Below are 25,045 nucleotides of genomic sequence, written 5' to 3'. Positions count from 1 at the left end.
TTTCCTTCATAGCGAGTCAAGGCTGATTTATGCAACACACACATTTATGCTGGTGAACACAGCAGACCAGGCAGCATCTATAGGAAGAGGTACAGTCAACGTTTCAGGCTGGGATCCTTCGTCAGGACTAACTGAAAGAAGAGATAGTAAGAGCTTTGAAAGTGGGAGGGGGAGATCCGAAATGATAGGAGAAGATGGAGGGCAGGGGTGGATCTACGAGCTGGAAAGTTGATTGGCAAAAGGGATATGAGGTTGGTGAATGAAGAGGATCATGGGACGGGAGGCCTAGGGAGAAAGAAAGGGGGAGGGGGGAAGCCCACAGGATGGGCAAGGAGTTATAGTGAGAGGGACAGAGGAGAAAAAAGAGGGGAGGAAAATAAAAAAAATATATTAAATGAGGGATGGTGTGTGAAGGGGAGGAGGGGCATTAATGGAAGTTAGAGAAGTCAATATTCATGCCATCAGGTTGGAGGCTACCCAGACGGAACATAAGGTGTTGTTCCTCCAACTCTTCTTTCAGTTAGTCCTGACGAAGGGTCCCAGCCCAAAGCGTCGACTGTATCTCTTCCTATAGATGCTGCCTGGCCTGCTGCGTTCACCAGCATTTTTTGTGTGTGTTGCTTGAATTTCCAGCATCTGCAGATTTCCTCGTGTCTGCAAGGTTGATTTATACTTGTGCGTACTTGCTTATGCTGTAGCCCACGGTTGTGAGCACTTATATTTGTGCATTGGTGTGTCTGCATCGCTCTGCAATTCACCGCCAAAACATTAGTTGGCGGTGGGGTTTCTATGCCACTATGTTGAGTTTCTTCATGTTGAAACTCAACACGAAGAAACTCAAACTTCAAACAATGGCGACTGAAACTGAAGGCGGGTGAATTTTCTGTGCTTGTCCGGCCACTGAGAGACATGGACGAGGAAATGCATTTCAAATATTTTCGGATGTCAGCAGGTAAATTTGACGATTTGGTTCATCGTCTCCAACCATTTATTTCGCATCAGTGTACGCACAGTATATTCAGAGACTGGCAATCACCATTTGAGTTTTAGCTTCAGGTGGAAGTCAACAGGCTGCAGCAGCTAGCTACAAATTGGCATCAAGCACAGGGTCCTCCATAATTTCGGACGTCTGTAAAGTTGAGTTCCTTCAGCATTTTGTGTGTGTTGATCAAGATTTCCAACATCCGCAGAATCTTATCTCTCCACTTTCTTTGGCCACACTATACATATGTACATCTCAAATGCACTGTAATGCTTTCCCATTTCAAGTTCAAGTTTAATTATCATTGAATCGTACATGAATACAGCTAAATAAAACAGCATTCCTCTGAAACATGGTACCACCAACACACAGCACAAGGCACATACAAGATAGCAAGCAAATATGCAGTCACACAAAAAAAAGTATATTCAGCCCAAGTCCCTGAGTAACATGTCCTGTAAATTAATTGTGTGGTTTTTATTGGCAAGAGCAAGCAGTTTTCAGCAGTCTAGAGATTAACATATGCTCGCAATGCAGCTTGTCATTCCACCAATCAAACATCGGAGGGCAGAACCAACAGAATTTGCCAGCCCTCAACCTTCATGGATGCTGCATTACAACTGCAGCACCAGGCAAACCTGCGACTTGAGGCCTAGTCCTTGCTACAACCGAGGCCACACAACACCCCTGTCATCCATCTCATGAATAAACGAGGAAAATGGACTTGCTGCATTTTACATTATCAATCTAATGATAATTACATTTCTTCATGTTTTTATTTCTTCACAAGAAAAAGTCAGATTTTCAAATGTAATCCCTTGGTGTCTTTGATCTGTTCCATGGAGCACATCTGGAATTGCATCCTTTTCTAGAACTAACAGTCTCACTTCAGACTGTATTCTAGATCAACCTCTGTAATATGCTCGTGATCACACACTGTACTCGTCAACGTTCCTTTCTATCTCTCTCACAAGTTTTGTTTTCGCAAGATGCCTCTTTTTTTTTTACCCTATACTTTCCTTACCCATTTCTGAATGTCAGATTTGTTATATGGTGTTAACATGCAAACTCTTTCATGTTGCATAAAATGTCTCCCTACTGTGACTTGAATCATAATTTTGTTTTTATCTCAAATGCTTCATTTCCCTGCTCCTCTCAAGATTTGGCTGAAGTAAGCTCAATCAAGTCCTGAATCTTTTATGTATTAGGAACTCAGCAGGAGTATAACCCCTTGTGGGAACTGGTAACGTTCTGCAGTTTAGAAAGAAGCTAGCTAATCGGCATTTCTTAGCTGAACTCAAACATCCTGTTAAACTTCTTTCTTCGGTTCTTTGTTGACAGTTTTCCCTCAGATCTTCACAAAATCTTTTGAAAGGGAAGTGCGTGAAATACATCAAAGTTTCACAGTGGTTTCTTCCAAGTGAATGGAACTAAGTATAGTATAGACAAGTGCATGGTTGGCATGGATGTGATGGGCTGAAGGGCCTACTTTTGTGCTGTAACACCTCATAACTGGTAAGTCATGCCATGGAAAAATACTCAACTGTAACTTCCATTGTAAGTCAAAGTCAAGTTTACTGTCATTTGCACAAGTACATGACTTGTATGAGGAAATGGAGGGTTGGGTTAGTAAGCTTGCAGATGACACAGAAGTTGGTGATGTTGTGGATAGTGTAGAAGGTTGTCATGGGTTACAATAGGACATTAATTGGATGTGGACTGGCAGATGGAGTTCAACCTAGAAAAGTATGAAGTGATACACTTTGGAAGGTCGAACTTGAAGGCAGAGTACAGGATTGATGGCAGGGTTCTTAGCAGAGGTATTTTGGGGTCCATGTCCATTGATCCCTCAAAGTTGCTGTGCAAAGTCATAAGATGGTTAAGAAGGCATATGTTGTGTTGGCCTTCAGTAGTTGGGGGAATGAGTTCAAGAACCATGAGGTAATATTGCAGATCTATGAAACACTGGTTAAATCACACTTGGAGTATAGACTCCTCTAATTCCCATTCTCATTCTACTCTCAGTCTCCTCTACTGCTGCAATGAGGCCACATTCAGGTTGGAGGAACAACACGTTATATTCCATCTGGGTAGCCTCTAACCTCATAGCATGAACATTGATTTCTCAAACTTCAAGTAGTTTCCCCTCCCCCTTGCCTGCACCATTCCCCATTCCCATTTCCCTCCCTCACCTTATCTCCTTATGTGCACATCACCTCCCTCTGCTCCCTCTCCCTTTCCTTTCTTCCACAGACTTCTGTCCTCTATCAGATTCCTCCTTCTCCAGCCTTTTACCTCTTTCACCAGTTGACTTCCCAGCTCTTTACTTCACCTATCACCTGCCACCTTGTACTTCTTTCCCCCCCCCCCACCTTCTTACTCCGACCTCAACTTTTTTCCAGTCTTGATGAAGGTACTTGGCCCGAAATGTTGACTGTTTACTCTTTTCCATGGAATCCGTCTGGCCTGCTAAGGCCCTCCAGCATTTTGTCTGTATTGCTTCGATTTCCAGTACCTGCAGATTTTCTCTTGCTTGGAGTATCACGTTCGGTTCTGGTCACCTCATTATAGGAAGAATGTGGAAGATTCCAGAGGGCGCACAAGAGATATACCAGGATGCTACCTGGATTGGAAAGCATGTCTTATGAGGATACGTTGAATGAGCTAGGAGTTTCTCTGCAGTGAAGGAGGATGATGGAGGTGTACAAGATAATAAGGGACATGGATTGAGTGGACAGCCAGGGACTGTTTCCCAGGGTGGAAACGGCTAATTTGAGAGGATATAATTTTAAGGTGACTGGTGAAAATTATTGGGTGGATATCAAAGGTATTTTTTTTACATAGAGAGTGGTAGGAGCGTGGAACGTGCTGCCAGGGCTTTGTCACAGAGGCATATACATTATCGACATTGGAGACTCTTAAATGGGCACATGGATGAAAGAAAGATGGAGAGCTATGTGGGAGGGAAGATTGATCTTAGACAGGGTAATAGGTTGGCACAACATTGTGGGCCAAAGGGCCTGTACTGTTCCATATTCTATGTGTGCACAGATTCAGTGAAAACTCTACCTGCAGCAGCATTAAAGGCACATTGGATCAGTGACACAACATTCACCTGAAAAAAAACCACAGATAACATAAATTATACACAGTTTTTACAAGAAAGAACTCAATTGAAACAAAAAGTAAGTCCGCTGTAGTGCCAAATGGTCATAGTGGTGCTAGACTGAGGCGGTGAATAAAGTTGTGCAGGTTGGTTCAAGAACCAAGTGGTTGAAGGGAAGTAGCTGTTCTAGAACCTGGTGTGGGACCTCACATTTCTGTACCTTCTGCCTGACGACGTGGCTGGGATGATAGGGATCCTTTAATAGATATTGCCTTCTGCCACAGTGCCTCGTGTAACTTCCTCTTCATGGTCCCTCAATATTTCCTGCTGTCTTGGTAATCTCTACTCCCCGTTACGCCGCTGGCATTTAAGGCAGTAGTGAAGGTCCTCCATCTCTAGCGGTGCTAATGGCTTCTTCCTTCATGTCAGTGTCTCGGTTTTCACTACCGTCAGTCATTCAAGTCCTGGCTGGAGACTCAGGGAAACTGTCACGCACAGATGTAGAAGGATTCTTCACTGCTGTTTCTGTGTCAATTTTGTTTTACCAGTCAGGGTTGTTAGCCCTGAGCTGAACCCCCGAACCTGGAGGACCGGTGGACCACTCTCAGACTGACCTCAACCCTTTGGCCTGCTTGTCATGGGTGACCCGACCAACAGCCAAACCATAAAGCCCCAACGCCAGCCAATATCGCTCTTGGCATCATTGAGGCATGCAAGCATGACAAAGTTGTGGTCCTCTTGGAGGTGTCTCGGTAATGCAGCCAGCAGAATCGAAGATCCCACCTACCCCTGATATTTCCTCTTCTCCCTTATTTCATCACGAAGAAGATACAAAAGCCTGAAAGCACATACCACCAAGATCAGGGACAGCTTCTACTCCATTGTTATTGGACTTGTTGAATGGTTCCCTGGTACAATAAGATGAACTCTTGACTTCACAATTTACCTTACTATGAACTTGGACCTTATGGTTTACCTCAGTATACTCTGTAGCTGTTACACTTTACATTGTTACTGTTTTACCTTGTACTACCTCAATGAACCACCTCAATCTGTAAGAACAGGTTGCACAGCAAGTGTTTTCACTGTAGCTCGGTACATGTGACAATAAGAAATCAATATCAATTCCAGTACTTTTAGTGGTGGGGAAGATGTGCTCATGATATATTGGACTGAGTCTCTGACTCTCTGCACCTTTTTACATTCCTGTGCACTAAGATACATTTTCAGTGGCTCTCCAGAATGCCAAGAAGTTACTGTTCCCTTTCACACAGTAGTCAAGGTGCACTTTCTGGTTGGCCTCGATGCCCATTTCCAGTTCAGTAAAAGTGTATTCAGTGGGTTGAATCTGCTGTCTTCAGTGCTTTTGTGCTTTCTCACCTTCACAATTGCTTTGACAGATTCTGGATGCATTTACATCTCGTTCTGGCCCAAGATGATTTCCTTCTGGCTGCATATATGCACACCTGTAGAAGCCTGAGAGTGGTAAACAAACTGGTGTTCGGCCCTACTGAGTGTGTAGTCTGCTTTTGTAGCGCATCCACTTCAAGGTTCAATGTGTTGTGTATTTGGTCATGATCTTCTGCACACCATAGTCATACAACCATAGAAACAAGTCTTTTGCCCCATCTAGTCAGTGCCGAACCAGTAACCTGCCTAGTTCCATCGACCTCCACCTGGGACCATAGCCCTCTCATTCATGTCCCTATCCAAATTTCTAATAAATGTTGAACTCAAACCCACATCCAGTGCTTGGGTGGGCAGCATGTTCTACATGCCTCCCTTTGCGTGAAGAAGATCCTCCTTATGTTCCTCTTCAACATTCTACCTTTCATCCTTAACTCATGACCTCTATTGTAGTCTCACCCAAGCTCAGTGGAAAAAGCCTGTTTGCATTTACCCTACCCAAACCAATTATAATTTTGTATACATCTATCAAATCTCTCTATGTTCCTCAAGTCCCATAAACATCCTTGTAAGTTTTCTCTGGACTCTTTCAATCTTATTTACATCTTTTCTGTAGGTAGATGACCAAAACCTCTCACAATGCTCCAAATTAGGCCTCACCAAAGTATATATACAATTTCAACATAACATCTGTAGTTAATGCATTGATTTATGAAGGCCAATGTGCCAAATGCCTTTTTTATAATCCTATACCCGTGACAGATGAATTATGAATCTGTATTCCCAGTTCCCTCTGTTCTACCGCTTTCCTCAGCACCCTATAACTCACTATGTAAGACCTACCCTGGCTGGTCCTCCCAAAGTGCAACACTTCACTTGTCTGCATCAAATTCCATATGCCATTTTTCAGCCCTTTTTTTCCAGCTGCTCCAGATCCCGCTACAGGTTTTGATAGTTTTCCTTGCTGTCTACTACACCTCTAATCTTGGTATCAGCTATGGATTTGTAGATCTAGTTTACTACGTTATTATCCAGGCCGTTGAAATAGATGACAAGCAACAATGGATCCAGCACCAATCACCTGCACCACTAGTCATAGGCCTCCAATCAGACAGGCAACCATCTGTTACCACTCTCTAGCTTCTTCCATGAAGCCAATGTCTAATCTATTTTACTACCTCATCTTGAATGCCGAGCAACTGAACCTCCTTGGCCAACCTCCCGTGTGGGACCTTGTCAAATGCCTTGTTAAAGTCGATGTAGGCAATATCCACTGCCTTGTCTTCATCAATGTTGCTGATAACTTCCTTGAAAAACTCTATAAGATTGGTTAGACATGACCTATCATGCACAAACCGATGTTGACTATCCCTAATCAGTCCCTGTCTATCCAAATACTTGTATATCCAGTCCCTCAGTATACCTTCCAATAAATTTCCCACTACTGATATCAGGCTCACCAATCTATAATTTTTTGGCTTATTCTTAGAACCTTTCTTAAACAATCAAGCAACATTAGCTACCCTCCAGTCCTCTGGTGTCCCCATCTCTTTCAGCTCTGCATAAATTCCACTCTGATCTTCCAGAGGACAGATTTTGTCCCTTGATATCCTTTTGCTCTTAATATAACTGTATAAGCCCTTCAGATTCTCTTTCTCCTTGACCTCTAGAGCCACCTCATGCCTTCTTTTAGCCCTCCTGATTTATTTCTCTAAGTGTTCCCTTGCATTTCTTATACTCCTCATTTGTTCCTACCTGCCTGTACCTGCTATGCACCTCCTCCTTTTTGGGTTACACTATTTCTCAAAGACCAAGGTTCCCTAAACCTGTTATCCTTGCCTGTTATTTTGACAGGAAAGACAAGCTTTGTAGTCTCAAAATTCACTTTTGAAGGCCTCCCACATACCAAGTAAACCATTGCTAGAAAACAACCTGTCCCTATCCACACATGCCAGATCCTTTCTAATATCATCAAAATTGGCTTTTCTCCAATTTAGAATCTCAACCCGGAGACCAGAACATAAGTCCATAAAGATATAGAAGCAGAATTAGGCCATTTGGCCCATTGAGTCTGCTCTGCCATTCATCATGTCTGATTCATTTTCCCCCTCAGTACCAATCTCCTGTCTTCCCCCCCCCATATCCCTTCATGCCCTGACCAATCAAAAAGCTATCAACATCTGCCTTAAATATTCATAAAGACGGGCTCTACAGCTGCCCATGACAAAGAATTCCACAGATCCACCACTTTCGGGCTAAAGAAATTCCTCCCCATCTCCATTCCCAAAGGAAGCCCCTCTCTTCTGAGGCTGTGTCCTCTGGTCTTAGACTCTCCCACCATAGGAAACCTCCTCTCCACATCGACTCTATCGAGGTCGTTCACCATTTGATAGGTTTCAATTAGGTATCCACTGTCTCCTTATTCTCCTGAATTCCAGTGAATACAGGCCCACAGCCAACAAACATTCTTCATATAACAAGCCATTCAATCCCAGAATTATTCTCATGAATCTCCTTTGTATTCTGTCCAGTTTCAGCACATCCTTTTTAAGATCATGGCCCAAAACTTCACACAATACTCCAAGTGAGGCCTCACCAGTGCTTTATAAAGTCTCAACATTACATCTTTACTTTTTTTTATTCAAGTCTTCTTGGAATGAATGCTAACATTACATTTGCCTTCCTCACCATGGACTCAACCTGCAAATTAGCCTTCAAGGAATCCTGCACAAGGACTCCCAAATCCCTTTGAGACTCAGATTTTTGTATTTTCTCTCCATTTAGAAAATAGTCAACCAAACTGCAAGACCATACACTTCCCGACACCATATTCCATCTGCCACTTCTTTGCCCATTCTCCTAATTTAAGCCCTTCTGCATCCTCCCTATTTCCTCAAAACTACCTGCCACTTCACCTACTTTTGTATTGTATGCAAACTTTGCAACAAAGCCATCAATTCTATCATCTAAATCATTGACATATGATATAAAAAGAATCGGTCCTAACACAGACCCCTGTGGGACACCACTAGTCATTGGCAGCCAACCAGAAAAGGCTCCCTTTCTTCCCACTCCTTATTGCCTGCCAGTCATCCACTGCTTTCTCCCTGCTGGAATCTTTCCTGTAATACCATGGGCCATATGGGCTCATAGATTGTTAAGCAAACTCATGTGTGGCATGTGGCCAAGTGGTTAAGGCGTTTATCTAGTGATCTGAGGGTCGCTAGTTCGAGCCTCAGCTGTGGCAGCATGTTTGTGTCCTTGAGCAAGGCACTTAACCACACATTGCTCTAGTGTCTGTGTGAGGAGTGGCGTCCCACATAGACTTCCAATCTGCGCCTTGTAAGGCATGAAAATGCCCGACACAGGCTTCTCATGGCCTGAGTCGACGTTCGACATTCGTCATGTCAAAGGCCTTCTGAAAATCCAAGTACACTGATTCTCCTTTGTCTTTCCTGCTTTTTATTTCTTCAAAGAATTCCAACAGATTTGTCAGGCAAGACTTTCCCTTGAGGAAACCATGCTGACTATGGCCTATTTTATCATCTGCCCCCAAGTACCCCCAAAACTACATCCTTACCAATTGACTTCAACATCTTTCCAACCACTGAGGTCAGACTAATTGGTCTATAGTTTCCTTTCTTCTGCCACTCTCCCTTGGAGTGAAAGGACATTTGCAATGTTCCTGTCTTTTTGAACCATTTCAGAGTCTAGTGATTCTTGGAAGATCATTACTAATGCCTCCACAATCTCTTCATCCAGCTCTTTCACAACCCTGAGGTGTACACCATCTGGTCCAGGTGACTTATCTACCTTCAGATATTTGAGTTTCCAAAGAACCTTCTCTCCAGTTCACACACTTCATGACCCGTGACACCTGTGTCATGTATCCCGTGACGGGAATAAAGAACCAGCAGAAATGGAAAACACTTTGGAGTCCAGTATTGCTATTAACCAATAATATTTATTAGTAACTACGCAATACAGTAATATAAATGTAGATAAATCAAACAGGTTAGCAATGATATATATAAGTAAATCAGTAAGTGTGGAAATATATGTGAAAAACCGAGCTTCTTCAAGTCTAGGGGTAAAGTTCAGTTCAGTTCGTGGTATTGAGTTGAGTAGTGATGGAGAGGGAGAGATTTGATTCTTCAGGTGAGCTGACGTCGTCGATCTTCTTGTTGTCCTCAGAAATCCTTTAAAAGTCACCGACTCTGACTTCAACAAAGGGGTCCGGTTTTCTGTGGTGGAGCTATTAACCCAGGCAAAGGTGGACACATGAACAACTCCCCACCAGTCAATCCCTTTTCTCACTGCAAGAGTGACTGATTGATCCTCTTAAAAACCCAGTTTTCCTGTGGGCACAACAAAGCTCATTCAGTGCCCAAAACATGTGCCTGAGGACTATATCATCTGACCTCCTATTTATCTCACTGTACTGAGTACCAACTGTCAGTCAAATAACTCCTCCTTCCTTTGTCTGTGTAAGAAATGCACTAGCAGGCAAATGTCCTTGGGAAGTATAAACACGCTGCCAAAAAATCATAGCATTGATTGTCTATCAAATAACACTGCCCTCGGTCACCATAGCTACTTACAAGCTGCTCGGTGCAGTCTCTCTCCAACTCAGCAGAAATCTAAAAGTTACTCCCAGTGCCTTAAAGTGACAGTCCAAAAGTTTTTCCCTCTCCCCCTCTCCCCCTCTCCCCCTCTCCCCCTCTCCCCCTCTCCCCCTCTCCCCTCTCCCCCTCTCCCCTCTCCCCCTCTCCCCTCTCCCCTCTCCCCCTCTCCCCTCTCCCCCTCTCCCCTCCTCCCCCTCTCCCCCTCTCCCCCTCTCCCCCTCCCCCCCCCTCTCCCCCTCTCCCTCTCCCCCCCCCCCCCCCTCCCTCTCCCCCGCTAATTCAGGACCCCGTCACACCTGGAAATTCTACCATACTAATAGTGTCTTCCACACTGAAGGCTGATGCAAAATACTTATTCAGTACATCCGCCATTTCCTTATCCCCCATTACTACCTCCCCGGCTTTGTTTTCCAGAATCCAATATCTATTCCTGTCTCGCTTTTATACTTCGTGTCTGAAGAAATTTTCGGTATCCTGCTTGATATTATTGGCCAGCTCACTTTTGTTTTTCATCTTTACCTTCTTAATAACTCTTTTAGTTGCCCTCTGTTGGTTTTTAAAGATCTCCCAGTCCTCTTATTTCCCACTAATTTTTGTGGTATTATATGCTGTCACTGGCTTTTATGTTGGCATTGACTTCTCTTGTTCTCTTGGTTCTGTCATCTTGCCTTTAGAATACTTCTTTCTCTGTGCGATGTGTACATGTATCCTGTACCTCCCAAATTGCTTCCAGAAAATTCCAGCCATTGCTGCTCTGCCATCACCCCTGCCGGTGTTCTTTTCCAATCAATTCTGGCCAACTTGTCTCTCATGGCTCTGTAATTCCCTTTACTCTACTGTGATACTGATACATCTGACTTTAGCTTCTCCTTCTCAAATTTCAGGGTGAATTCAATCATATTATGCTCACTTTCCCTTCAGGATTCTTTTACCTTAAGCACATTAATCAACACCGGGTCATTGCTCAAACCAAAATAACTGACCCTCTAGTGGGTCAACCATGAGCTGCTCTAGAATGGCATCTCATAGGCACTATAGAAATTCCACCTGTTGGGAAAATCAGGTTGGTGTGGGATTCCAATCTACCTGCATATTGAAATCCTGCATGACTATTGTAACTTTGCCCTTTAGGCATGCATTTTCTATCTCCCTTTGTAATTTGTAGACCTCATCCTTACTACTGTTTAGGGGTCTCTATATAACTCCCATCAGAGTCTTTTTACCCTTGCAGTTCCTTAGCTCTATCCACAATGCTTCAACACCTTCTGACACTGTCTAATGGTTTCATTTCATTTTTTACCAGCAGAGCAACACCATCTCTGCCTTCCTGCCTATCCTATTGATACAATGTGTAGCCTTGGACATTAAGCTCCCAACTATAATCTTCTTTCAGCCATGATTCTGTGATGCCTACAACAACATATTTGCCAATCTGTAACTGTGCTACAAATTCATCGAACTTATTCTGTATACTTTCACATTCAAATATAACACCTTTAGTCCTGTATTCACCTTTTTCGATTTTATTTTCCACCTTTTATGTTGCAACTTATCCTATGGCATTCTTTCCCTATTAACAGCCTCTCCTTACTAGGAGTCTCACTATCTATTGCCCCGTTTGTAAAACAACTACTTTATCTTCTGCATTATCACTCTGGTTTGCACACCCCTGCCAAATTAATTTAAACCCACTCTGGACCACCAGCCCGCAAGGATATTGGAATGCTGGAGTTGAGGTGTAACCTGACCCTTTGTACAGGTCATACCTTACTCAGAAGAGATCCCAATGATCTACTCCTGAACCCTGCACCAGTTCCTCAGCCACGCATTGACCTGCTGAATTATCACATTCTCACCCTTAATGGTATGTGGCAGGGAGATTACTACCCTGGAGATCCTGTTTCTCGGCTTTCCATCTCTCTTCAGAACCTCCTCACCTTGTCTGCCTATGCCAAACCTGTCCTTTTTCATAATTACCTTGAAACTGATGGCGTTATGATCATTAGATGCAAAGTGTTCCCCTACACAAGCTTCTGTCACTTTTTACAGTATGGGAGTCCCAGTCAATATATGGAAAATTAGAATTGCCTACTATCACAACCTTATGCTTCATGCACTGGTCTGTGATCTCTCTACAAATTTGTTCCTCTAAATCCAGCAGATTGTTAAATGACCTATATAATCCTACTAACATGGTCAAACCTTTCTTATTCCACAGTTCTTCCCATAAAGCCTCATTATATGAGCTTTCCAGTCTGTCCCGTCTGAGCTCTGCCATGACATTTTCCTTGAGTAATAATGCCACCCCTCCTCCTTTAATCGCTCTTGCTCTATCGTGTCTAAAACAACGGAACTTCAGAATAGTGAGCTGGCAGTCCTGCCCTTCCTGTAACCAAGTCTTACTAATGGCAACAATATCATAATCCCACAAGCTGATCAATGCCTTAAGCTCGACTGCCTTTCCTATAATACTCCTTGCATTGAAATCTATGCCGGTCAGAACATTGGTCCTTCCATGCTGGACCTTTTCATTCCTGACTTTGTATGTAGGCTTGACAACATCTTTCTCCACAACCAGTACATTCTGTTCTGACTCTTTGGTTCCCATCCCCCCTGCAAGTGTAAACCCCCATGCAACACTAGCAAACCTTCCCACTAGGATGTTAGTCTCCTTCCATTTCAGGTGCAAATCGTCCCTTCGATACAGGTCCCATCTTCCCTGGAAGAGAGTCAAATGATCCAAAAATCTGAAACCCCTCCTCTCTTGCACCAACTCCTTAGCCACATGTTAAACTGTATGATGCTAAATGCATTTCATTGGCTTTATATCTGTACTTGGCACAATGACAATAAAGTTGAATCGAATCTAATCTAATCTAATGATCTTCCTATTTCTGGTCTCACTAGCATGTGGCACAAGTGGCAATTATGAGATCACAGCTCCAGAGGTCCTGTTCTTTAACTTAGCAACTAACTCCATGAACTCACTTTGCTCGGTTAGTTGGACAATTTTCCTCCTTTTAGTTTTCTTTTCTCCTCTGGGAGAGGAAGACTTGCCCCTTCTGACCTGCTGTGTTTTACATTTCACAGCTCCTACAGTCCTTTGTTCATGCTCTGTTTCATCCGTGTTCTCACTCTCCATTGTTCCCATTCACTCACTGCTCACCTCGTTCACAGCTTATCCCCCAGATCGCACCAATTTTACCCTCAGCAGACTCCAAATGCTGGGGAAACTTAGCAAGTCAGGCAACATCAATGGAGGAAAATGAAGAGATGTTGGGCTGATACCCGTTATCAGGAGCTGATTACCTCTACTACAGAGAACTGTTAGTGATAGGTGAATTGCATTGGTTCGACGTTGACTGGAAAACTGATGTTCTTGCACATCATGACCAATCACTCGAATCACTTCATGTTGGTAGATGTTCATGCAACTGGGCTGTACTGTATAATCATTGAGGTATTTTTCTCGGATATACTGGGATGGTAGTGGTCTTCCTAAAGCAATTGGAAACCACCGATTGAAGCAATGAGAGGTTAAAAATGTCAGCAAGTATCCCCTCCAGCTCATCCACACAGCATCTAAGGACACCATCTCAACTAGATGTTTTCTGAGGGTTTGCTCTCTGGAAGACTGTAGAGATAAATGTCTGGAAGAGCACTTGAATAGCCAAGGCACTGCAGGCTGCAGACAAACTGCCAGTAAATTGGATGAGTGCAGATAGGTACTTGATACTTAGCATGGATGTGGTGGGCCAAAGGTCCTTTTTTGGTGTGATATGACTCCATTGAAACATTTGAGATTGGCTGCATCACTGTCTGGTATGGGGCTGGGGTTTCTGATTGGCTGCATCACTGTCTGGTGTGGGGGTAGGGTTTCTGTACAAGATCGAAATAAGTTGCAGAAATTTGTAAAATTAGTCAGCTCCATAATGTGTACTACTCCCTGTAGTATCCAAGACATCTTCGATGAGTGAAGCCTTAGGAAGGCAGCATCCATCGTTAAGGACCCCCACCACCCAGGACATGCCCTCTTCACACGCTTACCATTGGGAAGGAGGTACAAAAGCCTGAAGGTACATACTCAGCGATTCAGGGGCAGTTTCTTCCCCTCTGCCATCTGATTTCTAAATGGACAATGAAACTGGCTGGAAAGAAGCTGGTTGTAGGAACCACATGGATTGTCATAGTCATAGTCATACTTTGTTGATCCTGGGGGAAATTGGTTTTTGTTACAGTTGTACCATAAGTAATAAATAGTAATAGGACCATAAATAGTTAAATAGTAACATGTAAATTAAATGCACTAAGAAGGGGGTACTGAAGAGGCATGGTGTGCCTTTTGGAGGTGAGCTAGGCATGTTAAAGGGTTTATGTTGATCCTGCTGATCCATCACACTTTGTCAAGCTAAGACCAGCACCTCGTACTGTTGAGGGAAATCATGCTTGCAGGTTCAGTGAGTGGGGACTGAAGACACTCACGAGCAGTAAGTAGGTTAGTTGTTTATATACAAGACAAGACCGACACGAAACATTCAGCAAACCTTTCAAGCTAAACTTGGTTATCTAAACTGAGTGCCTGAAGTGGAAGGACAAATCAGATACTAAACATACAGTGGCAAGTACTAATTAAAATTGTCTTCCCTTCTACACTGCTGCACCCCCACCCCCCACACTGTCTACCGTATCTCTGGCACCCTCATCTACCTGGTCCATGGTGACCCATGAGGAAAAGAGACTTTTAAACCCTAGATTTAAACCCTACTGGCGCCATGGCGTCATCAGCTAAATGGAAGCTAGTGGAAGAGGCTGCAAGGCTCCTTACACGGGCCCATCCAGCTTCCTGTGGGGGAGCGGCTTTTGATCAGCAGATAAGTTAAGACACTTACTGCAACACATACAAAGCACGTTGGAAGTGGAAGTCCACAGAAATAGTCGAAACTGCTGGGTCCCTGAATGAGACTGACGACTCCCCGTTGTGCCAGTGTTGAAGTGTAATGGATGTGTAGAGATTACAAAGCTGCATGAGATCAGGCCTTGTCCCTGGAACAGTGTCCCATTCCTAGAATAGAAGATTAATTTACAGTTGTGACTGGAGGGCAGACACTCAGCTACACGCTCTTCCTTGTACACAAGTACCTGCACACAGACACATGCACACACAGATTCAGTACTGTGCAAAAGTCTTAGGCACATGTAAAAAAAAATCTGTAAAGCAAAGATGCTTTCAAAATAATGACATGAAAAGTTTCTAAATAAACCACAAGAGCAATAACCAGTAGAAAACTAAATTAGAACATAGAGTACAGCCCAGGAACAGACCATTCGGCCCACATTGTTGTGCTGAACCAGCTAAGAAGCAAATCAACAACACCCAAACACTAATCCCTCCTACCTGCACCATATCCATATCCCTCCAGCTTCCTTGTACCCATTTACCTATCTAAATGTCTCTTAAAAGCGTTTAATGTATTTGCCTCTACCACCATACCAGGCAGTGCAATCCAGGCATCGATGACTCTCTGAGTGAAAAAATTTACCCTTCACATCCCTACTGAACCCACCCCCTCTCACCTTCAATGCATGTCCTCTGGTATTTAACATTTCAACCCTGGGAAACAGATACTGTCTGTCCACTCTATCCTTGCCTCTCATAATCTTGTAAACCTCTATCAGATCTCCCCTTAACCTCTGACGCTCCAGAGAAAACAACCCAAGTTTATCCAGCCTCTCAGGATAGCACATGCCCTCTAAACAAGGCAGCATCCTGGTAAACCTTTTCTGCACCCTCTCCAAAGCCTCAACATCCTTCCTATAGTGGAGCGACGAGAACTGTACACAATACTACAGATGTGGCCTCACCAAAGTTTTATAAAGTTGCAATATAACCTCCTGACTTTTAAGTTCAGTGCCTTGACAAATAAAAGCAAGCATTCCATAAGTCGTCTTAACCACCTTATCAACCTGTGTAGCCACTTTTGAGGAGCTGTGAACTTGGATTCCAAGATCTCTCTGCTCAACAACACTGTTAAGGACCTTGTCCTTTAGAGTGTACTCTCTCCTTGCATTTGCCCTACCTAGGTGCAACATCTCACATTTACCTGGGTTAAACTCCATCTGCCATTTCCCAGCCCATATCTGCAACTGAGCTATATTGTGCTATATTCTTTTCCAGTCTTCTACACTACCCACCACTCCACCAGTCTTGGTATCATTCACAAATTTGCTAACCCACCCATCTACATTTTTATTCAGGCCATTTATATACATTAAAAACAGCAGAGGTCCCAGCACAGATCCCTGCAGAACTCCACTAATTACAGACCTCCAGCTCTCTGTGCAAGCCAGTTATGAATCCAAACAGTCAATTCACCGCAAATCCCCGGCATCTTAATCTTCTGGATTAGACATCCATGAGTGACTTTATCAAACACCTTACTAAAATCCATGTAGATAACATCCACTGTCCTACCCTCATCAATCTCTCTTGTCACCATGTCGGAAAAAAAACTCAAGTATTTGGTGTGACCATCCTTTGCCTTTAAAACTGCATCAGATCTCTTAGGTACACTGTCGTGCAGTTGTATAAGGAAATTGGCTGGTAGGCTGTTCCGAGCATCTTGGAGAGCTTGCCACAGTTCTGCAGACTTTGGCTGTCTCGCTTGCTTCCGTTCTTCCTGGTAATCCCAGACAGTCTCAACGATGTTGAGATCAGGGCTCTGTGGAGGCCATACTATCTGAAATCATATGAAAAATCTAGGATGCCTAAGACTTTTGCACAGCACTGTACATATAACACATATAGACACACACACCAATATGTACACATGGACACAGTTATATACAACACACATATTTACACCCACAACAGCCCTAATCACATACAACTACACATACCATCATACATATATACTAAGCAACCATAAACACAAGCACATACTGTACATATGCACACATACAAGCACACAGACATGGGCATGTTGCACTATACAATGACACAAACTTAATAGGGTAAATGCACTGAGATTTAATCTTCATCCCTCTTCTACACAAACTTGTGCTAGAATCAAACCTTTCATAGGTGGGCAGCATGCTAGCGTAACACTTGGCAGCACCAGCAACCAGGGTTCAAATCCCACCCCAGTCTGTAAGGAGTTAATATGTTCACCCCCATGACTACATGAGTTTCCTTTGGGTTCTCGGGTTTCCTCTCACATTTCAAAGGTATATGGTTTTGGGTTAGTAAATTGTAGGCATGCTAAGTTGCTGCTGGAAGTGCGGTGACACTTGTGGACTGCCCCCAGCACTGCTTTGGACTGTATTGGTTGTTGCTGGAAAATGATGCATTTCACTGTATGTTTCAATATCATCATCATCATCATCATGTGCCGTGTCGTATAGCATGGGTGATCATGGTCTTCCATCTGTCTTTAATCTGAGAAGTTCTAATAAGCTCTTTAAAACTTTTGCCTGTCCATCCCTTGATGTAACTCATGAATGTCATGCACTGTTGACCGCGACAGTTTCTTCCATCAATTTTTCCTATCACTACAAGATGTTTGAGCTTCTCTTTCCTCAGTATATTTCCCAGAAATTCAAACCTGTCATTTCCTGATTGATGATATCAGCTCTCTTCTTAGTTAGGCTTTTTGCAACACTTCTTCATTTGTTAGTGTCCTTCCACCATCATTCTTCTCAAAAACCACATTTCTGCAGCTTTGAGTCTTTCCTCATTTTGCTTTGATATTTGATATGTTAGTGTGGAATGAACGGAGCACCTCAACACTGAGTTTTGTACCCATAGATACTGTGTTTTTCTTTAGTATCTTGGTCACATGCTCAAATGTGCATTTAGCCTGTCATTACCCTGACACAGTGGTGTCAAGAAAACAACCTTTTCCTCAATATTGCAAAAAAGGAGCTGGTTGTGGACTACAGGAGAAATGGAGACAGGCTAACCCCTATTGATATCGATGGATCTGGGGTTGAGAGGGTGAACAGCTTTAAGTTCCTCGGCATAAACATCACCGAGGATCTCATGTGATCTGTACATACCGGCTGTGTGGTGAAAAGGCACAACAATGCCTCTTTCACTTCAGACAGTTGCAGAAGTTTGGTGTGGGGCCCCCAAATCCCAAGAACTTTCTACAGGGGCACGATTGAGAGTATCCTGACTGGCTGCATCACTGCCTGTATGGGAACTGTACCTCCCTCAATCACAGGACTCTGCAGAGAGTGGTGTGGACAGCCCAGCGCATCCATAGATGTGAGCTTCCCACTATTCAGGACACTTACAAAGGCAGGTGTGTAAAAAGGGCCAAAGGATCATTGGGGACCTGAATCACCCCAACCACAAACTGTTCCAGCTGCGACCATCCAGGAAATGGTACCGCAGCATAAAAGCCAGGACCAACAGGCTCCAGGACAGCTTCTTCCACCAGGCCATCAAACTGCTTAACTCATGCTGACACAACTGTATTTCTATGTTAAATTGACTATCCTGTTGTATGTATTATTTGTTATAAATTTCAATAAATTGCACATTTAGATGGAGATGTAACGTAACAATTTTTACTCCTCATGTATATGAAGGATGTAAGTAATACAGTTAAGTCAAGTCAATCCTATCATCTTCCTAACCTCAGCCCTACCATCAGATGTTATAGTGCTCCCTAACTGAACTTCCATGTTTGTTTAATTGTTTCGTTGCCCACTTTCAGTTTGTATTTCTTCTTGGTGACAATCATACATTCGGTCTTCTTGCAGTTGATGGTCAACTTAATGCTTTTGACCAAGTCTGCAGCCCAATATCGACGTTTGCCCATTTGTTTTGGCATTTGTTAACGGTATTGTCAAGCATTATTGCAGTATTATGAATTTTAACTGATATTGATTGGGACCAGTATTGATTAAGGCTGTTATTTCAGTCAGGATTGCATTATATAAAGGAAAGAAGGATGCATTTGTCAGACATAGGCATCTGATTTCAAATGAGTACTTTGAGGTTTACAGGTGATGTAGGAGAAAAGGTAGCAATTGTCTTTTCCCCAAGATTGAAAGGTCTAACACGGGTTCCCAACCTGTGGAATGGAAGGGGGCCAATGGCATGAAAAAAATTAGAAATCCCTGGTCTAACACGAGTGCATGCATTTAAGGTGAGAAGGGGGTAATTTGAAAGGAGATCTGCGACACGGTTATTTTTACACAAAGAGTAAGCAGTGCCTGGAATGCACTGCCATGCTGGTGGTAGGGGCAGATATGATAGAGGCATACTAGAGGCTCTAAGATAGGCACATGACTATGCAGAGAATGGAAGGATATGAACATACTTTATACTTTATTGTTGCTAAACAATTGGTACTAGAACATACAATCATGACGCAATATTTGATTCTGCGCTTCCAGCTCCCTGGATTACAAATCAATAGTAAATATTAAAAATTTAAATTATAAATCATAAATAGAAAATAGAAAAATGGAAAGTAAGGTAGTGCAAAAAACGGAGAGGCAGGTCCAGATATTTGGAGGATCCGTTCAGGAGTCTTATCACAGTTGGAAAGGATCCGTTCAGCAGTCTTATCACAGTTGGAAAGAAGCTGTTCCCAAATCTGGCCGTATGAGTCTTCAAGTTCCTGAGCCTTCTCCCAGAGGGAAGAGGGACAAAAAGTGTGTTGGCTGGGTGGGTCGTGTCCTTGATTATCCTGGCAGCACTGCTCCGACAGCGTGCAGTGTAAGGTGAGTCCAAGGACGGAAGATTGGTTTGTGTGGTGTGCTGTGCCGTGTTCACGATTTTCTGCAGCTTCTTTCGGTCTTGGACAGAAATGCTTTCTACGGTGCATCTATAAAAATTAGTGAGGATTTTAGGGGTTAGGCCAAATTTCTTTAGGTTTCTCAGGAAGTAAAGGCACTGGTGAGCCTTCTTGGCAGTGAACTCTGCTTGGTTGGACCTAGGTCATTTGTGATATTGACCCCGAGGAACTTAAAACTTAAAGCTTTTGACCTGTTCCACTTGCTCACTACCAATGTAAATTAGGTTGTGCGGTCCGCTACTCCTTCTGAAGTCAACAACCAATTCCTTCGTCTTGCTGACGTTGAAGGATAGGTTATTGTCTTCGCACCATGCCACCAAGTTCTTAATTTCCTCTCTGTACTCAAACTCATTACCCGAGATACAGCCTACAATTGTCGTGTCATCAGCAAACTTATATATTGAGTTTGATGGAAACTTGGCTACGCAATCATGGGTGTACAGTGAGTACAGCAGGGGGCTGAGTACACAGTCTTGTGGGGCACCTGTGCTCAGAGTGATTGTAGAGGAGAGCTTGTCCCCTATTTTTACAGCCTGGGTCCTGTCTGTGTGGAAGTTGAAGATCCAGCTGCAGATCTGAGTGCTAAGGCCCAGGTTCCGGAGCTTAGGAATCGGTTTATTTGGAATGATGGTATTAAAGGCAGAGCTGTAGTCAATGAAAAGGAGCCTTACGTATGCGTCTTTATTCTCCAGGTGTTCTAAAGAGGAATGTGGGCCAGAGAGATGAACATGCACTGGCATATGTGATTAGGTATCAGTAGCTTAATTATTTTGGACAACATCATGGGTCAAAGGGCCAGTTCCTGTGTTGTACTGTTTTGTGTTCCATGCTCTAACTTGAGAAAGAAATTAGGAGGGCAAAACATATGAGGAGAAATTGCCAAGATGATTTCATATGTTCCTCATAAACCCTGTACATTAACCCTTTCATTTGTGAGAATGATCTGGGAATGAAGAGTATTTGATGCCTCTGGTCTTGTACTCATTGGAGTTTAGAAGAATGAGGGAGAGATTTCATTGAAAGCTATGAAATATTGCAAAGCCTAGATAGCGTGGACATAGAGAAGGTGTTTCCATTGGTGGGAGAGTGCAAGACCAGACTGAATATCTTCAGTTTAGAAGAGAGGTGAGGAATGTTTTCTAGCCAGGTAGTGGTGAAGCTGTGGAAGTCATTGCCATAGACAGCTGTACAGGCTAAGTCATTGGATATATTTAAAGTGAAGGATGATAGGTTGTTGATCAGTCAGGGTGAAGGCAGGATTGAGGTTGAGAGGAAAAATAAATCAGCCATGCTCAAATGGCAGTTGGTCTATTTCTGTTCCTATGTCTGATGGTCTTAAAAAGATAATTACCAGGAGGACAGCTGGAAAGGCACCAGGATATGATTTAAAATCTTTGAAGACATGCAGTGACTCCACTGACACTTTGGAATTTCTGGACACTACTGCTCAAAGTGGAGACAAAACGTTTAGGACTGTGTTGAGATCCACCCCCACCCCATCTGCGCAAGAGCCTATGGTTTCAGCCTTGTCCTCATCAACCTCACAACACACAAAACCTTACGGAAACAAGTTCTCCTCAACCCCGAGGAACTGTCTAATGTGAAGGAGGGTTATACGAGAACCACTGCAACTTTATTTTGGAGTGGACTTGATGGATTGGATGCCAATTTTGTTCTGATGATAGTAGCGACCTGCACTGTTTTAATGCTGCTTTACTTATGATGAGGTTTCTCTCACCATGCATGTCAGATGTTTGACCCAGTAACGACGAAGAAGCCAGTTATTGAGTGGAATATGAGTCGCATGGCTGCATGAAGGTGAGATATTCCTCCAGTGCAGAGTGCACTAATCTTATTGATAAAGGCTATACTAGTGAGGCATTGCAAGCCAGGAACCAGTAGACTTTATAGGTGGCTTGGTACATTGACAATGGAAGGAGGGAAAGCTTAGGGTGGTGGAATGCGTCCATGTTATAAAATACAAGATAATGCAATGTTTGTGTACTAATTTTTAGATTTGCTTGAAGAATTAACATCTAATGGGGATAAAATAGAATTAGCAATCATTTTGAGAGGACTAGGATATAAGAGCAAGGATGTATTGCTCAGGCTTTATAAGGCATTGGTGAGACTACACTTAGAGTATTGTGAACAGTTTTGGGCCCCTATCCAAGAAAGGATGAGAGGGTCAAGAGGAGGTTCACGGGAATGAAAACATTAATGTATTAGGAGCATCCGATGGCTTTTAGCCTATACTTGCTAGCATTTAGAAGTATGGCGGGGTGGTGGTGATGGAATTCATTGAAACTTATCAAATATTGAAAGGGCTTGATGCAGTGGATGAGGAGAGGATGTTTCCTGTAGTGGGGGGGTGGGGAGATGTCTAGGACAAAGGGTGCAGCCTCAGAATAGAGGGATGTCCCTTTAGAAGAGAGATGAGGAAGAACTTCTTTTGCTAGAGGATAGTAAATCTGTAGAATTCTTTGCCACATGTTGTGGAAATGGTTTTGGAGGTTAAGTCATTGTGTATATTTAAAGCAGAGGTTGATAGGTTCTTGATTAGTAAGAGCATCAAAGGTTATGGGGATAAGGCAGCATAATGGGTTTGAGAGGGATAATAAATCAACCATGATGGAATGGCCTTTTTCTCCTTCTATTTCTTATGGACTAGACAGCTAGAGGCTTAGTGGCATCAGCACTGGACTTTGAGGCGAGTGGTCCTAGATTCAAATCCAGCTGGTTCCTTGCATGCTTTCCATCTGTATTGGGTTGAGCTTGAGCCAGCAACTTGGTGTTGTAAACAACAGACAAAAACATGCTAAAGAAATGGCAGGGTTACCTCCTGATGTGCCAAAAGGTGAGGAGAGGAAAAACAATGTCTTATGGGAACTGAAGGATGCAAGGTAACCAGATACTGTATCTGGAAGGCATCAAGGATTAATGAAGAAAATGATGTTTACAATGCAGAAGGTGGATGGAAGTTGGGTGGTTGACAGTAAGGTGGCATACGTGGCCTTTTTCTGGGCAGGGAGATACACAAGTGGTGTAACAGGGGATTGGTGTAGGATCTCAACTTCGCACAAGGCAAGGAATTATTAGGGACAGTCAGCATAGCTTTGTACATGGGAAATTGTGCCTTGTGAGACTGAGTTCTTTGAAGAAGATTGACGGCATGGACTTTGGCAAAGTCCAGGATGGTAGTCTACTCCAGAAGATTAGATCACATGGGATGTAGGGTGAGCTAGCAAGTTGGATAAGATGGACTTGGTGGTAAGTCAGAGTGGTAGTGGAGGCCGTGGTGTAGCACAGGTTCCAGTCCTGGGTTCTCTAATGTTTGCCATCTATATTAACAATTTGGCATGACTACTAAGTTTGTGGATGACTCTGAAACCGGTATTATAGCGGATAGTGAAGAGGGTTATGTAAGATTAACATGGGATCTAGATTTACTGGGGAAAAGAACCAAGGAATGGTTGATTAAATTTAACTTGGAAAAGTGTGAAGTTTTGCACTTTGGTAAGTTAAATCATGCAGAAATGGTACAAAAGTGTTGTAGAATGTAGGGACCTAGGGGTGCAATACAGAGTTCCCTAAAAGTAGAGGCTCAACTAGGCGGCAGAGTAGTGAAGGAAGTGTTTGTACACTTGCCTTCATTGGCCAGGGCAGAGAGTACAGGAGTTGCGACGTCATGTTCCAACGGTACAAGTCATTCCTGTGTTTGGAATCAAATGGGTCTCAGGGATGGGTCTATCTGTACCTGTGCCACACCCCATCCCCACCCCTGGCACTCCTCTGCCACCTGTCCCACACCCCTCCCATGGGGCTCCACCCTCCCCACTGTAATGTGCGTAGTTCTGGTCGACTAGCTGTAGGAAGATGTTATTAGGCTGTAAAGGATACAGAAAAGGTTTACTTGGATGTTATTGGGACTTGAATGCTTGAGGTATAGAGAGTCTGGATAGGCCTGGTCTTTTCTCTTTCCCGGAGCACGAGAAGCTGAGGGGCAACCTAGTGTAAGGGTTTCCATCCTTTTTTTATGCCATGGACCCTTACTATTAACCGAGGGGTCTGTGAGCCCCAGGCTGGGAACCCCTGATCTCGAGGTGTATAAACCATGAGGAAAAAGATAAGGTGAATGTTCAGCCTTTCCTCCAGGGAAAGGGAGCCTAAAGCTAATGGCTATAGGATTGGGTGAAAGGGGGAGATTTTTAAAAGGACTCCAAGGGCAACTTTTTAACACAGAGGGTATGATGTATATGGAAGTGTAAAGGTGGTATAATTACAATATTTAAAGTATATTTAGACCAGTACATGGATAGGAAAGGCTTAGGAGGGTATGGGCCGAATGCAAGAAAATGGTACTGGCTTGGGTAGACATCTTGGCCAGAGTGGATGAGTTGGGTTGAAGAACTGTTTTCTCTGCTGTATAATTCTAAAATTTATGTGAAGAATTTGGACATAGGTAAGGAAAGTATGGTTGCTAAGTCTGTTGATGATACAAAGATAGATGTGAGATTAAGTTGAGAACAGGTAATGAGGAGGCTACACATGGGACAGAGATGAAGCGAATGGGCAGAGATTGGGTAAATGAAGCATAATGTAGAAGAATATAAAACTGTCATAAAATGTAAACATCATACCTAAAAGGAATGAGATTACATTGTGCAGATGCAGAGGGATCTGAGTATATTTGTATTTCATTTATTCATAGTTATTTAGAGGTACAGTGCTGTGCAGAATTCTTAAGTGGATATATAAATTTTTTTGCACTGCATTGTATTGCTGCCACAACAAATATTTAAAAAAAAAACAAATTTCATGACTTATGCGAGTGATGATAAACCCGATTCTGATATGGGTCTCTATTGTGGACTATTGTGACTCTGCCATGGGAAGGGGCAGGGAGGGGGATGGTATCATGATTGGAAAAAGGGGAAGTGAGAGGGTGGGAGTGGGAAGCACTAGGGAGACATTCTGTAATAATCATTAAACCAATTGTTTGGTCTTAGGGGTGGGTCTGTCTGACCCTGTGCCACACACCTCCTGTGGGGTTCCACCCTCCCCATTGCCAACATCCTCTTTTGCCAGATTTACAGACTCACTGTATGCTCCATGT

Source organism: Mobula hypostoma, chromosome 11, assembly GCF_963921235.1.
Source record: "Mobula hypostoma chromosome 11, sMobHyp1.1, whole genome shotgun sequence".
NCBI lineage: Eukaryota > Metazoa > Chordata > Chondrichthyes > Myliobatiformes > Myliobatidae > Mobula > Mobula hypostoma.
This window is presented reverse-complemented; position numbering follows the sequence as displayed.